Genomic DNA, 10814 nt, shown 5'->3' on the forward strand with positions numbered 1-10814 from the left:
CAAGGAAAATAATAGGACATGACTGAAAACTAAAGAAAAAAAACAGAGAAGCCATGTTTTGTTTGATTGTTTGTTTGTTTTTTAAAACTACTCTTATATTTTGTGAGACTATTAATAATGCCTGAAATTCTACTTACTGTATATAGCAATTGTGCTTTTATTTATTCACATGTATTAATTGTGTATTTATTGTTTTTAGTAAAATGAAAATGTACCAAGATAATTTTTTTCCTCTTAATTTTTTTTAATATGAAAAATAATTTTGTTAATTTTTGAAATAGATATGCTATTGTTCAAAGTGATTTTTTGTGTAATATCTATATTTTCAATGCCCTAATAATTATAATTATACTGAACTATATGTCATATTAACAAATTTTTTGTTGGTCTTTACTGATGTTTAATTTGTGTTTTGAATTTCTAATCAACATTTTATCTTCAGAGAAGCATGTACTTCAAGCTTTGGACATTTAATCTATCATATGTTCAAGAGATTTTCACTAGTAGCCTATATATGCAGTGAACACACGAAGTGCCTGTGACATTCAAGTTTGCTTATAAGCGTAATTCATTATATCCGTTAATTGTTCAATATACATGTATTTTAAATCAAGGGAAATAAAAATCACTTTGCTATAAGGCGCAATTCATTATAAGTGCGTTCGCTATAAACGTGTTTTACTTGTACTGGGATCTGATTCATTATATGGTGGTGGAGGTACCTCAATTACTTACTGTTTTACCTTCATGCAGTTGCTACATGTATGTCTTTACATATATGTATGGTAAATGTCCAGTAATTGTTGTTTATATAAACCAAATCTGAAACCAAAATCATGATGAAGCCTTTATCAAAATGCACCTTCATGTGTTTGGAACTCTGATACTAATGCTACGACAACAAAGAAATATGTGTCTTGTAATTGGTTTTCCCTTTGATAGATGTGACTTAAGTGTTGAAATTTGGGTGACTATGTAAATATCTGAAAATAATTTACATGTTTGTAGATAATTTACATCTTTGTATGTATGTAAAATAAATACATCTTTTTATGAATGTAATTAATTTTCATCTTTGTATGAATGTAGATAATTTACGCCTTTGTGTGAATATAAAAAATTACATCTCTTTATGTGTGTAAGTAATTGAAATCATTGTATGTTTATAAATAATAATTTACATCTTTATATACATGTATGAAAATAATTGACATCTTTGTATGTAAAACATGTAAATAATTGACATCTTTTTATATATGCAAATAATTGACATCCTTGTATACATGTATGAAAATAATTGACATCTTTGTACGTAAATGCATGTAAATAATTGACATCTTTGTATGCATGTTAATATTTTACATTTTATATGTACATGTATGTAAATGATTTACATCTTTGTATGATTGTAAATAATTTAAATTTTTGTATGTAGCTAAATAATTTTCGTGTTTGTATGTTAATAATTTACATTTTCGTATGAATGTAGATAATTCACATTTTTGTGTAACACAGTTTCATTAAAAGTATATCTGTTTTCCCAGACTTTCTTTGTACACGGTTTTGGGCTTGATAACACAACATTACATACTGTTCTAAATTAAACAAATACATGTATATTTCAATTAATTTAAATATGTTACCTGTGTTACCGAGGAATAAAGATCCCGACTGTGTTAATTTAATCTACACGTATATATAAAAATACTACATGCAATTCCTGTATGCTATGATGATAAAATTGTTGTTCTGAAAACATGTACATGTACCTGTCAATATCAGAGATTTTCCACTCCATTTTGTGAACGGTGTCTGGGTCCTTGGAATTAGGAATTTAACGACATTTTATCATTAATATGGAATAAACACTAATGATAAATTTTGATATTTTAGTTTTCTAGCAGTCCCAACCTCACTTGTCTTGTTTTACACATACATGTAGTCTTTATCTTTATGTGGGAAGTATGAAGATGCTTATCATTTCTTTTTTGCCTGTAGAAATTATCCAAACGCTAGGAATAATCATTTTAACCAGCTATTTAAACTTGACGAATTGGTCATTATTGACACAAATTTGTTATTCTGGGGTGATGTAAATTTGCCTTTACAGACTATATAAATATTTTTGCTGCTGTGCATAAATTTATTGATGAAATCACCTGTAGATTTTAATTGCTATGTTACTGAACAGAATTAAGTAAGTTGTAAGAACTTGTCTGTGATCCTTTTGATTCATTCAATAAAATATGTTCAAAACAAAGAAAAAAACATGTAGTCTGATCCAGTTAAGCTTGTTAATTTTTTGTGTCGTCGAAAATTGAACACGCAGTTCATTTGGGGGAGGGGGAGAGAGGGAGGTGTTTTGCAGTAAGAAACTGGGCATAAATACGGCCAAACACAGGGTAGTGGAAAATCTCTGAATACAAGTATATATCAATAAAATTCTGGATAATTGATATGGAACGCCGAGACTGTCTTATATGAGGATTAAACATTATATGCAGTGTTCTCTTCATTATATGTGGTACTATTTTAATTATATGAAGTAGTTTTTACAGTATATCGTGTGCAACTTCCATTATATACAGTACTTCTTTCATTATATGATGTAGATGTGTCATTATATTATGTACATCTATCATTATATGAGGTGTTTTTATCATTATATGAAGTGCTTTTAACATTATATGCGGTAGATCTAACATTATATGCAGTGAACACAACAATATATTATGTACTTCTCACATTATATACAGTATATTCATCATTATATGTAGTATTTCTGTTATTATGATGATGCTGATCGTTAAATATTATGCCCGGTCCTGTTAGCATTCCGTGCGGTAGATTTTGCATTTCGTTATGATGTAGACACAGTATTATATGCGGTGCTTTCTTCTTTATGTGTATGATCTTTCGGAAGCTACCTTTCGGAACTCTCTGTTAAAAATTCGGTACCTTGAGAACTGCGACCTTTCCTGTTGAATTCAGTACAACAAAAGCATGCGTATATAACAATTAATGCTCCGTGAACAGGTTAAAATGTTTTTTTAAAGATATGAAGTATAGGGTAATAGAGTAAAATAAAATCCATTCTATTTCATGGTATGAAGTAAAGAGAGAGGGGGGGGGGGGTGATGATAGAAATATTTTGGGAGTGGAAAAAAAATTGAGGCATTTTCTATCTTTTTTGTGAACAATATGACTTTCAAAAAGATTCATATCATATATAGGACAATCAATGTCAAAAAGATAATAAAAAAACAGGGGCGTCGGCAAGAATTTGACATTGGGGAGGCGAACTGGATCGAAAAGGGGGAGGGGTCCTAACCAACTAAAATAAGACTTCAGCCAAAATCTTGATATTTTTATTTTCTTATTAATAAAGAACAATTAAACATGCAACCCAAAAAATGTTTTATGTGAATTAAGTTATATGCACTATAGATTTAAAAAAAAAACGGAATATTTTTAATTAGCTAGGAGCTAGTGTTTTTTTTTTTTCCGAAACGGCATAGAAAGAACTTTGAAGGGTTTATGAGGTAAAGATTAAAATACATATAATTTTCTATTATTGTATAATATTTATAGTTACTCGCCGAAAGAATGCATACATGCATGTAGTCACGGTTAAGAAAAATTTACTTGGCTTTGGATTGTATCTTATATAGTCAAATATCTGGATTTCAAAACTGCGTTCAGCATGGATAATGCTTACAAGTGAAATGGCAAGCTTTTAAATAAGGACCTCTCCGTTTTTCACGAATTTCATTCAATCCGAAACATAGGAAAAAGTATGCATATTTTTAAAATCAATTCAAGAAAAAAAACTAAAAGGGGGGGGGGGGGGGGAGCTTTTCGGTCTTGTTACATGGGAAGAAATTCTGTGGATTTTCTCCGGTGTTGCTTTAGACTGAATACAATCAAAGCGCAATTAACGCTAATCTTTATATTACCCGTGAGAGTGATGCGAGACAAATGATGGCAGCACTGTTGAGGGAAGGATCCAACATTTTTCAGATTTAAAATTAAAGCTGTAAAAGAACAATATAAGACCTTTCATTGGAGGGGGGGGGGGGGGGGGCGTGATTTCAATTTCTTAAGTGCTCAATAATAATAATAACGAGTTTAAAATGAAACATATAATTATAGAAAATAAACGAGTAAACAATAACACTGGGTGAAATAAGCAGTTTCCCGTCATGGGAAACTATATGGAAACCACATGGAAACCTCATGTTTACATCATGTTTCCTAGTGGTTTCCGCAGCGGATGCCAGGTTATTCCGTCAAGTTTCCGTACCACGGAAACTACTACGCTCCGATTCCATAAGGTATCCCGAACCACGGAAACCTCAGGAAACCTGAAGTTTCCTGAGCCTCCATGTAGTTTCCCGTAATGGGAAACCTGAAGATTCCACTGGTTTCCATAATTAGGAAACTATGTGGAATCGGAGCGTAGTGGTTTCCATGGAATGGAAACTCGATGGAATCCTCAAATTTCCCATGAACGGAAACTAGAGGAAACCTCGTGATTCCTCAAGTTTCCATGACTCAGGAAACTATATGGAATTGGAGCGTAGCGGTTTCCGTGTGATGGAAACTTGGTGGAATTATCTGGTGTCTCATAAAAGGAAATTACAGGGAAACTTCAAGATTCCCTTATTTTTCTAAGACGGGAAGCAATGTGTAATTGTGGTGCAATAGTTTCCATACCATGGAAACTACAGGGTAGGTTGAGCATTTCAATTTCGAAAAATGATTGACAAGCAACTGGAAGCTCAAGGATCCCTGTATTTTCCATGGTTAATCTTTCTTGTCTAGAATGTGAAAAGAGAACAGCAGGTTTAAATCAAAATATATATTATTAATTTCCTTGGTAAACTGTGTTTTCTTTTCAAAATCTATCAAGAAAATGTATAAAAAGGAAAAAGCATTATCAAATCATATGTTTAATAATTCATTTGATGTGCAAAAACATTATTTGAAAATGATATCAAAATAAATAAAATCATATATCTTGGTACACAATGAAGTAGTCTTTCACATCTAAGTCCATTCATAAAAACTTCTTTAAATACTCTATACTTCTTTCAACATCAGCTTCCGTTGTATTTTCTTCACATCATCTGCATTGATCTGCAATATATTTTCATATAAAATTATTATTTGATGTAAGAATTGTATGCTTGAATATTATTTAGAAATCTTACAAGATCACTCAATGTCCTTTAATGTACCAATATCAGTGATTATAATTAGTTTCAGTCTTTAAATTTAATGACATGAAATCCGAATAATGAACATTACATAGTAAGGTTTTAAGCCAGATTAATATTAAAGCAGGTAAGATTGAGAATATGACCATCTCGTACATGTAGAACACTGCTTTTAGTTGAGTGAATTGGAGAGAAATGTGCTCTGGACAAGGATATTACGAATCTTTTTTTTTCTTATTGACATTTGACCTAGAAATTTTGTTAAAGATCACTAAAAACCCTTCATCCCATGGCACACAAGCAAGATCATACCAAGGGAGAAAAATTATGCTCTGGACAAGGACTTTAAATAAAGATGTATAGTGTGTTTTGATACTGACCTTTGACCTTGATAATTGGTCCAAGGTCACTTTTTACCCTCCATCCACAGGCACTCTATGAGTTAAATTTGAGTGAGATTGGGCTAAGAGGAGAAAAAATATACTCAGGACAAGTGATATCAGATGGACAGACAGATCATCTCATGGCATCTGCAGAACAGGACCCTAAAAAAACAATGCACATACATGTTAAGCTATATCCATACAAGTCAATATGAATTCATCATATGTTGCATTGCATACACATGTTTTAATCATGTTTAATACCTTATGAATAATTTCATATTGCATGTACACTCAGTTTACATACAAATAATCTAAATTTCATCAAAAATGACCAACATATCAGCCATTCAAGATTTAGCTAATCAACATTCAGTACAAGTTCTATATGCTATATCATATGTACAGACACTTACTAGTATTATTTACCTGCATTCTAAATCTTGTTTTATGTCATTGAAAATTAAGGCGATAGCCATTACCGATAACCAGTTTTTACCCCCAATTTACATACACGAATGTTGTAATGTTTGTTCAAAACTTCTCATTTATAAATATTATCTTATAGTATATTTAGTTAACATATACCTACAGTTAAAGCTTCAAAGTGTTTCATTGAATATTTTAGAAATTACAGTCATCAAAATACTGACCAGCCAGAAATCAGTAAATTTTTATTTTTCAGTTTTGTCTTGTTTCATTTAACATATTTCAATGTTAGAAAGTTTTAGTAAGTTATAATATTTACTACTTTAGCATAGCCATACAGTTGAACTTTGGCATCTTGAATACCACAGATATGTCGAAGTAATTGGAAGTATTCTTTAAATATTTTACTCCTGATATCTCGAATCCTCAAATACATGTATCACAAAATAATTTTAATTGAACTTTGAACCTTGACAAAAGGACTCTTAAACAAATATTCATTATTCTTAAAATAAAGTCTACAGGTTACAAAATTATAAGTTGCTCAACAATGATCATATCAATAATATCTGAAAGAGTTGATCATTTCCCTTTGGGAGGGGGGAGGGAGGGGGCTTCCTCTGTACAATTTAAAATATCCTTACTTTGTGTCAACCTTGGTTAAAATTAGTGGTTCTTGAGAAGAAGTTGAAAATGTGAAAAGCTCACTGATGGATCGACAGTTTGATGGACAAAAGACAAAACAAAAGGTATCAGAAAAGTTCACTCGAGTTTTTAGCTCAGGTGAACTAAAATCCTCACTGCATGGTGTATATTATGCTAGACATCATCCAGACAGAAAATTTTATAGAGAAGTGAAAAAGACTCCAAGCCATACAATTTCATAAGGCCAAACAAAAAAATATGTTTGTTTACTGTTACATGCTGAAATAAAATAGGGTTGGTAGGTAGATTAAGATGCATGTAAAAGTTAAACTGATGAATGAGTGACTTATGGATTTTTACAACGAAAAAAAAATTGTGTTGGCTATTAGATATTGGGTCGGGGGGGGGGGGGGGGGGGGGGGGGGGGGTAACCATAAACAAACATTTTTTTCTATTATGCCTAACCTGTTGTAGTTTGCAGCTGGTAGTTCAACATTCCAATTAAAATTGGAATCAAGTTCTTTTCTTTTAATGCAATTGTCATACATGCCTATTTATGATTGAATTTATTACCACTTACCACATGATCACATCTTGATTCATCATACATCTTTAGTTACTGGTTCTCCTTTAATGTCAATTTTCTTCTCTCTGAAAGAATATATTATGTACAGTTACTACACTGTATTGCATTCTGATTTCACTTATAAGACCAACAATAGCACTTTGGGTAGGAAAAAGCATAAATCAGTTCTGTATTTAAAAGTAAAATATAAAAGTGGTTCGGGGGGGGGGGGGGGGGGGGGGGGTATGAATTCTATACTTTCGAAGGATGCTTTTGAATTAATATGATACATATTAGCATTGCTGTTCTTAAGAAGAAAATTTTTATTGATATATTCCTTTTCTTCCTTTTTACAGTAAAACTCGGTTATTACGAAGCCACTGGGACCTGTGAAATTACTTCGCTATATCCTTAATTTGTTATATCCATATAAGGAATTAGTGAAATTTATTTCGCTGGGGATCCAAGAAAACTTCGCTATATCCGTGAATTCACAATATCCGTGTTCGTACTAAATGAGTTTTACTGTATAACTATGATTCCCTGTTATGGCCCCTTTATTCTCCTGAGGAGGGAGGGGGGAGTGTCATGATTTGAATAAATTGAATCTACATTACTTCAGGATGCTTTTATATTATTATGACTAATTTTGACTATATTGGTCTTGAGAAGAATTTTAAAGATCTTTCCTATGTATCAGTATTGTTAGTAAAATGTTGATCGCCGATTGTGGCCCCATCCTACCCATGGGGGTCATGATTTGAACAAACTTGCATCTACACTACCTGAAGATGCTTCCATATAAATATGACAAATCATGGCTTTGCTGTTCTTGAATAGAAGAAATTTCTAAGATTTTTCCTATGTACTTTGATCCTTCATTGTAGCCCCGTCCTACCCCGGGGGTCATGATTTGAACGAACTTGAATTTACACTAGCTGAGGATGTTTCAACATAAGTTTCATCTTTCCTGATACAGTGGTTCTAGTGAAGAAGATTTTCAAAGATTTTATCCTATGTATTCCTACGTAAAACTTGATCATCAATACGTTTTATTTCCATCAGTGAACTCTTCAAAATTAGAGGCGCGTTTGGCCGTCTGACTGGGACAGCATGGAGTTGCGGATAATACAAACCTGCCAATCTCAATCCAGTTTTAAATGTTAAATGTATTTGTCATTCCAATTAAAGAATAGAAGAACTAAAAGACATATGTGAGAGAGTGAGAACCCTAAATTTATCATCCATAATGGTCCATTAATAAAAAATACGACATTTCCAAGGCATGTGTACCGGTATTGTATTTAGAGGTACCATACGATAAATAGATACTGTATCATACATACGATCAACAATAGACATAAATTGATATCGTTGTCATTCCTACTCTTGATGTATATAAAGTTCACAACAATAAAATATTTCATTTGCATTTTCTTAGGATTTGTTCATTGACATTCAACATATTGTTTACCATGTTTACATGTTTATGTTAGTTTGTCCCAGAAATCCCGCGAGATTTGTACATTTTCCGACTTTTTCACAAAAGAGTGGCACTGTGCACTAAGAAGTATAACTCTTCCATAGTGGAAATAGAACGTATTGTGGCCCCACCCTACACCCGGGGGTCATGATTTAAACAAATTTGAATCTACACTTCCTGAGGATGCTTCCAAATAAGTTTAATTTTTCCTGGCCCAGTGGTTCCAGAAAAGAAGATTTTAAATGATGCCATTAATTTTTCATTTATTTGTAATTATCTCCCCTTAGAAGAAGATATGGTCCTTCATTTAAATAAAGTTGAATCCCCTTTACCCAAGGATACTTTGTAGCAAGTTTGATTGAAATTGCCCCTGTGGTTCTTGAGAAGAAGATTCAAATGTGAAAAGTTTAAGACAATGACAGCGACAGACAAATTTTGATCAGAAAAGCTCAATTGGCTCAGGTGAGCTATGACTGATTTGTTTGATGTACTCCAAAAGATCCATCAAAATCACCCCTACCCAATCATTTTTTTTAAGTATTTTAATTTTACTTCATTTTTTTTTGGGGGGGGGGGGGGGTTCCAGCGAAATAAAGTTTGTTTCATTATAAAGTTGAGGTTTATAATTTCTCCAAGACACTTGTTTTAACGAGAGCAATAAATATTAAACCTGTCTAGCTGTCCAGTGTGTAATGAAACATCAATAAATTTCTAATTCTGTGTTTTTGTATGACAAAAAATCAATTTGTTAGATACTGCCAAAAAAAAAAATCTACCTACCTACTTACCTATTTTACAAAATTTGGGTCGAAGTACACAGGGTTGTCCCTATGAATTGAAATAGAAGGGGACATTTAAAATGTAGAAGGGGAACTGGGGTTCCTCCCTTACTAGGGAGTTTAGGAGGAATATCGAAATAACCAGGGGATTATTTACATCATTATAGTTGGGGAAATTCCTCGGCCCCCAGGTCTTAGAGACAACCTTGAGTACATCTGATCAAACAAAAGTATTTTTAATAATGGCCAAAACTTCAACAACTATCAGGGAGGAATAAAATAAACAAACAAAAATTTATCATTATCATACAACATATATCAAACAAAAATTTCAAACAAATAACGATTCACTCATTTTTACCATTAGACTTCTATGATGTTGCGACCACCATCAATAACTGATGATTGTTACTCAGATGATTCATTTGCATTACTTGAAATACTATCAAAAATGATCAATATTTGTACATCTTGTAGGCTTATTATTTTTAACATTTTCAGTAAATCTCTCAGCAGGTCACACATGAGAAATTTTGTCTTTTGAACAGTAAACTATTTCAATTTACAATATATCACTAGATTGTTAAACAGTTGTTATATTATTATAGACAGTACTTACAAACCAATACATTTTCCCTATACATATCATTATGCATATGAATAAGGGTTGTGTTATGACTTTGCAAGATGTATATGTACTCTAGTTACAGACAATCTATTTAAATTGTTCTAATGATTCTTCATAATTTCTAATATTATCTGCCAAATAAAGGCGGCTTACAATAGTCAGAACTCTCTCTTTTAACTGTTTAAATTTCCATCGATGATGATGTCCTTCGTGAATAATCTGATAAGCTGAGATTGCGGACACTTTTTGTTTAAATATTGATGACTTAATCGTAATTTAGTAGGAGAAATAATTCATTTTTACCTTGTCGTTACATCATAAAAAGTTCTAGAAGTCCAAAAGTACAACAAGTTGCATTCCGAGAACACATGTATTCAAACCGGATATATGTTTGTCTGTATTAACAAAGAAACCATATTCGGTACAAACATTATTATCCGATTTAACAACGAAAAAAAAATTTCATACACTTTTCATTTATTTATAGAGAGAGAGAACTATTATAGTAAGCATTCATTTTCATTAAAAAAAATCTACAAAGGCAAAACGTTAACATACAACATACATCATGGAAAAAGACAAATGTGGTGCCATAGGGCCTAACTATACAAAGTCTACTATCTATACATCTATGATTGAACGTAAAACACTAAATATTGTATAATTCAAGTTTCTCTTTCCGT

The 10814-nt window shown here is 32.0% G+C and overlaps 1 long non-coding RNA gene across 1 annotated transcript; it reads right to left on the minus strand.

Moving 5' to 3' along the window:
• Positions 1–4936: 4936 nt before the first annotated feature.
• On the minus strand, positions 4937–10583 carry LOC133192523 (uncharacterized). Its single transcript, XR_009721823.1, has 4 exons — positions 10435–10583; positions 7257–7327; positions 5600–5764; positions 4937–5139 (listed from the first exon to the last, which is right to left on the minus strand). It is a non-coding gene; the product is annotated as an uncharacterized LOC133192523 (long non-coding RNA).
• Positions 10584–10814: the final 231 nt, after the last annotated feature.

This window comes from Saccostrea echinata, unplaced genomic scaffold (assembly GCF_033153115.1).
Source record: "Saccostrea echinata isolate AGI-Se365-2 ecotype Australia unplaced genomic scaffold, CSIRO_AGI_Sech_v1 ptg000025l, whole genome shotgun sequence".
Lineage (NCBI taxonomy): Eukaryota > Metazoa > Mollusca > Bivalvia > Ostreida > Ostreidae > Saccostrea > Saccostrea echinata.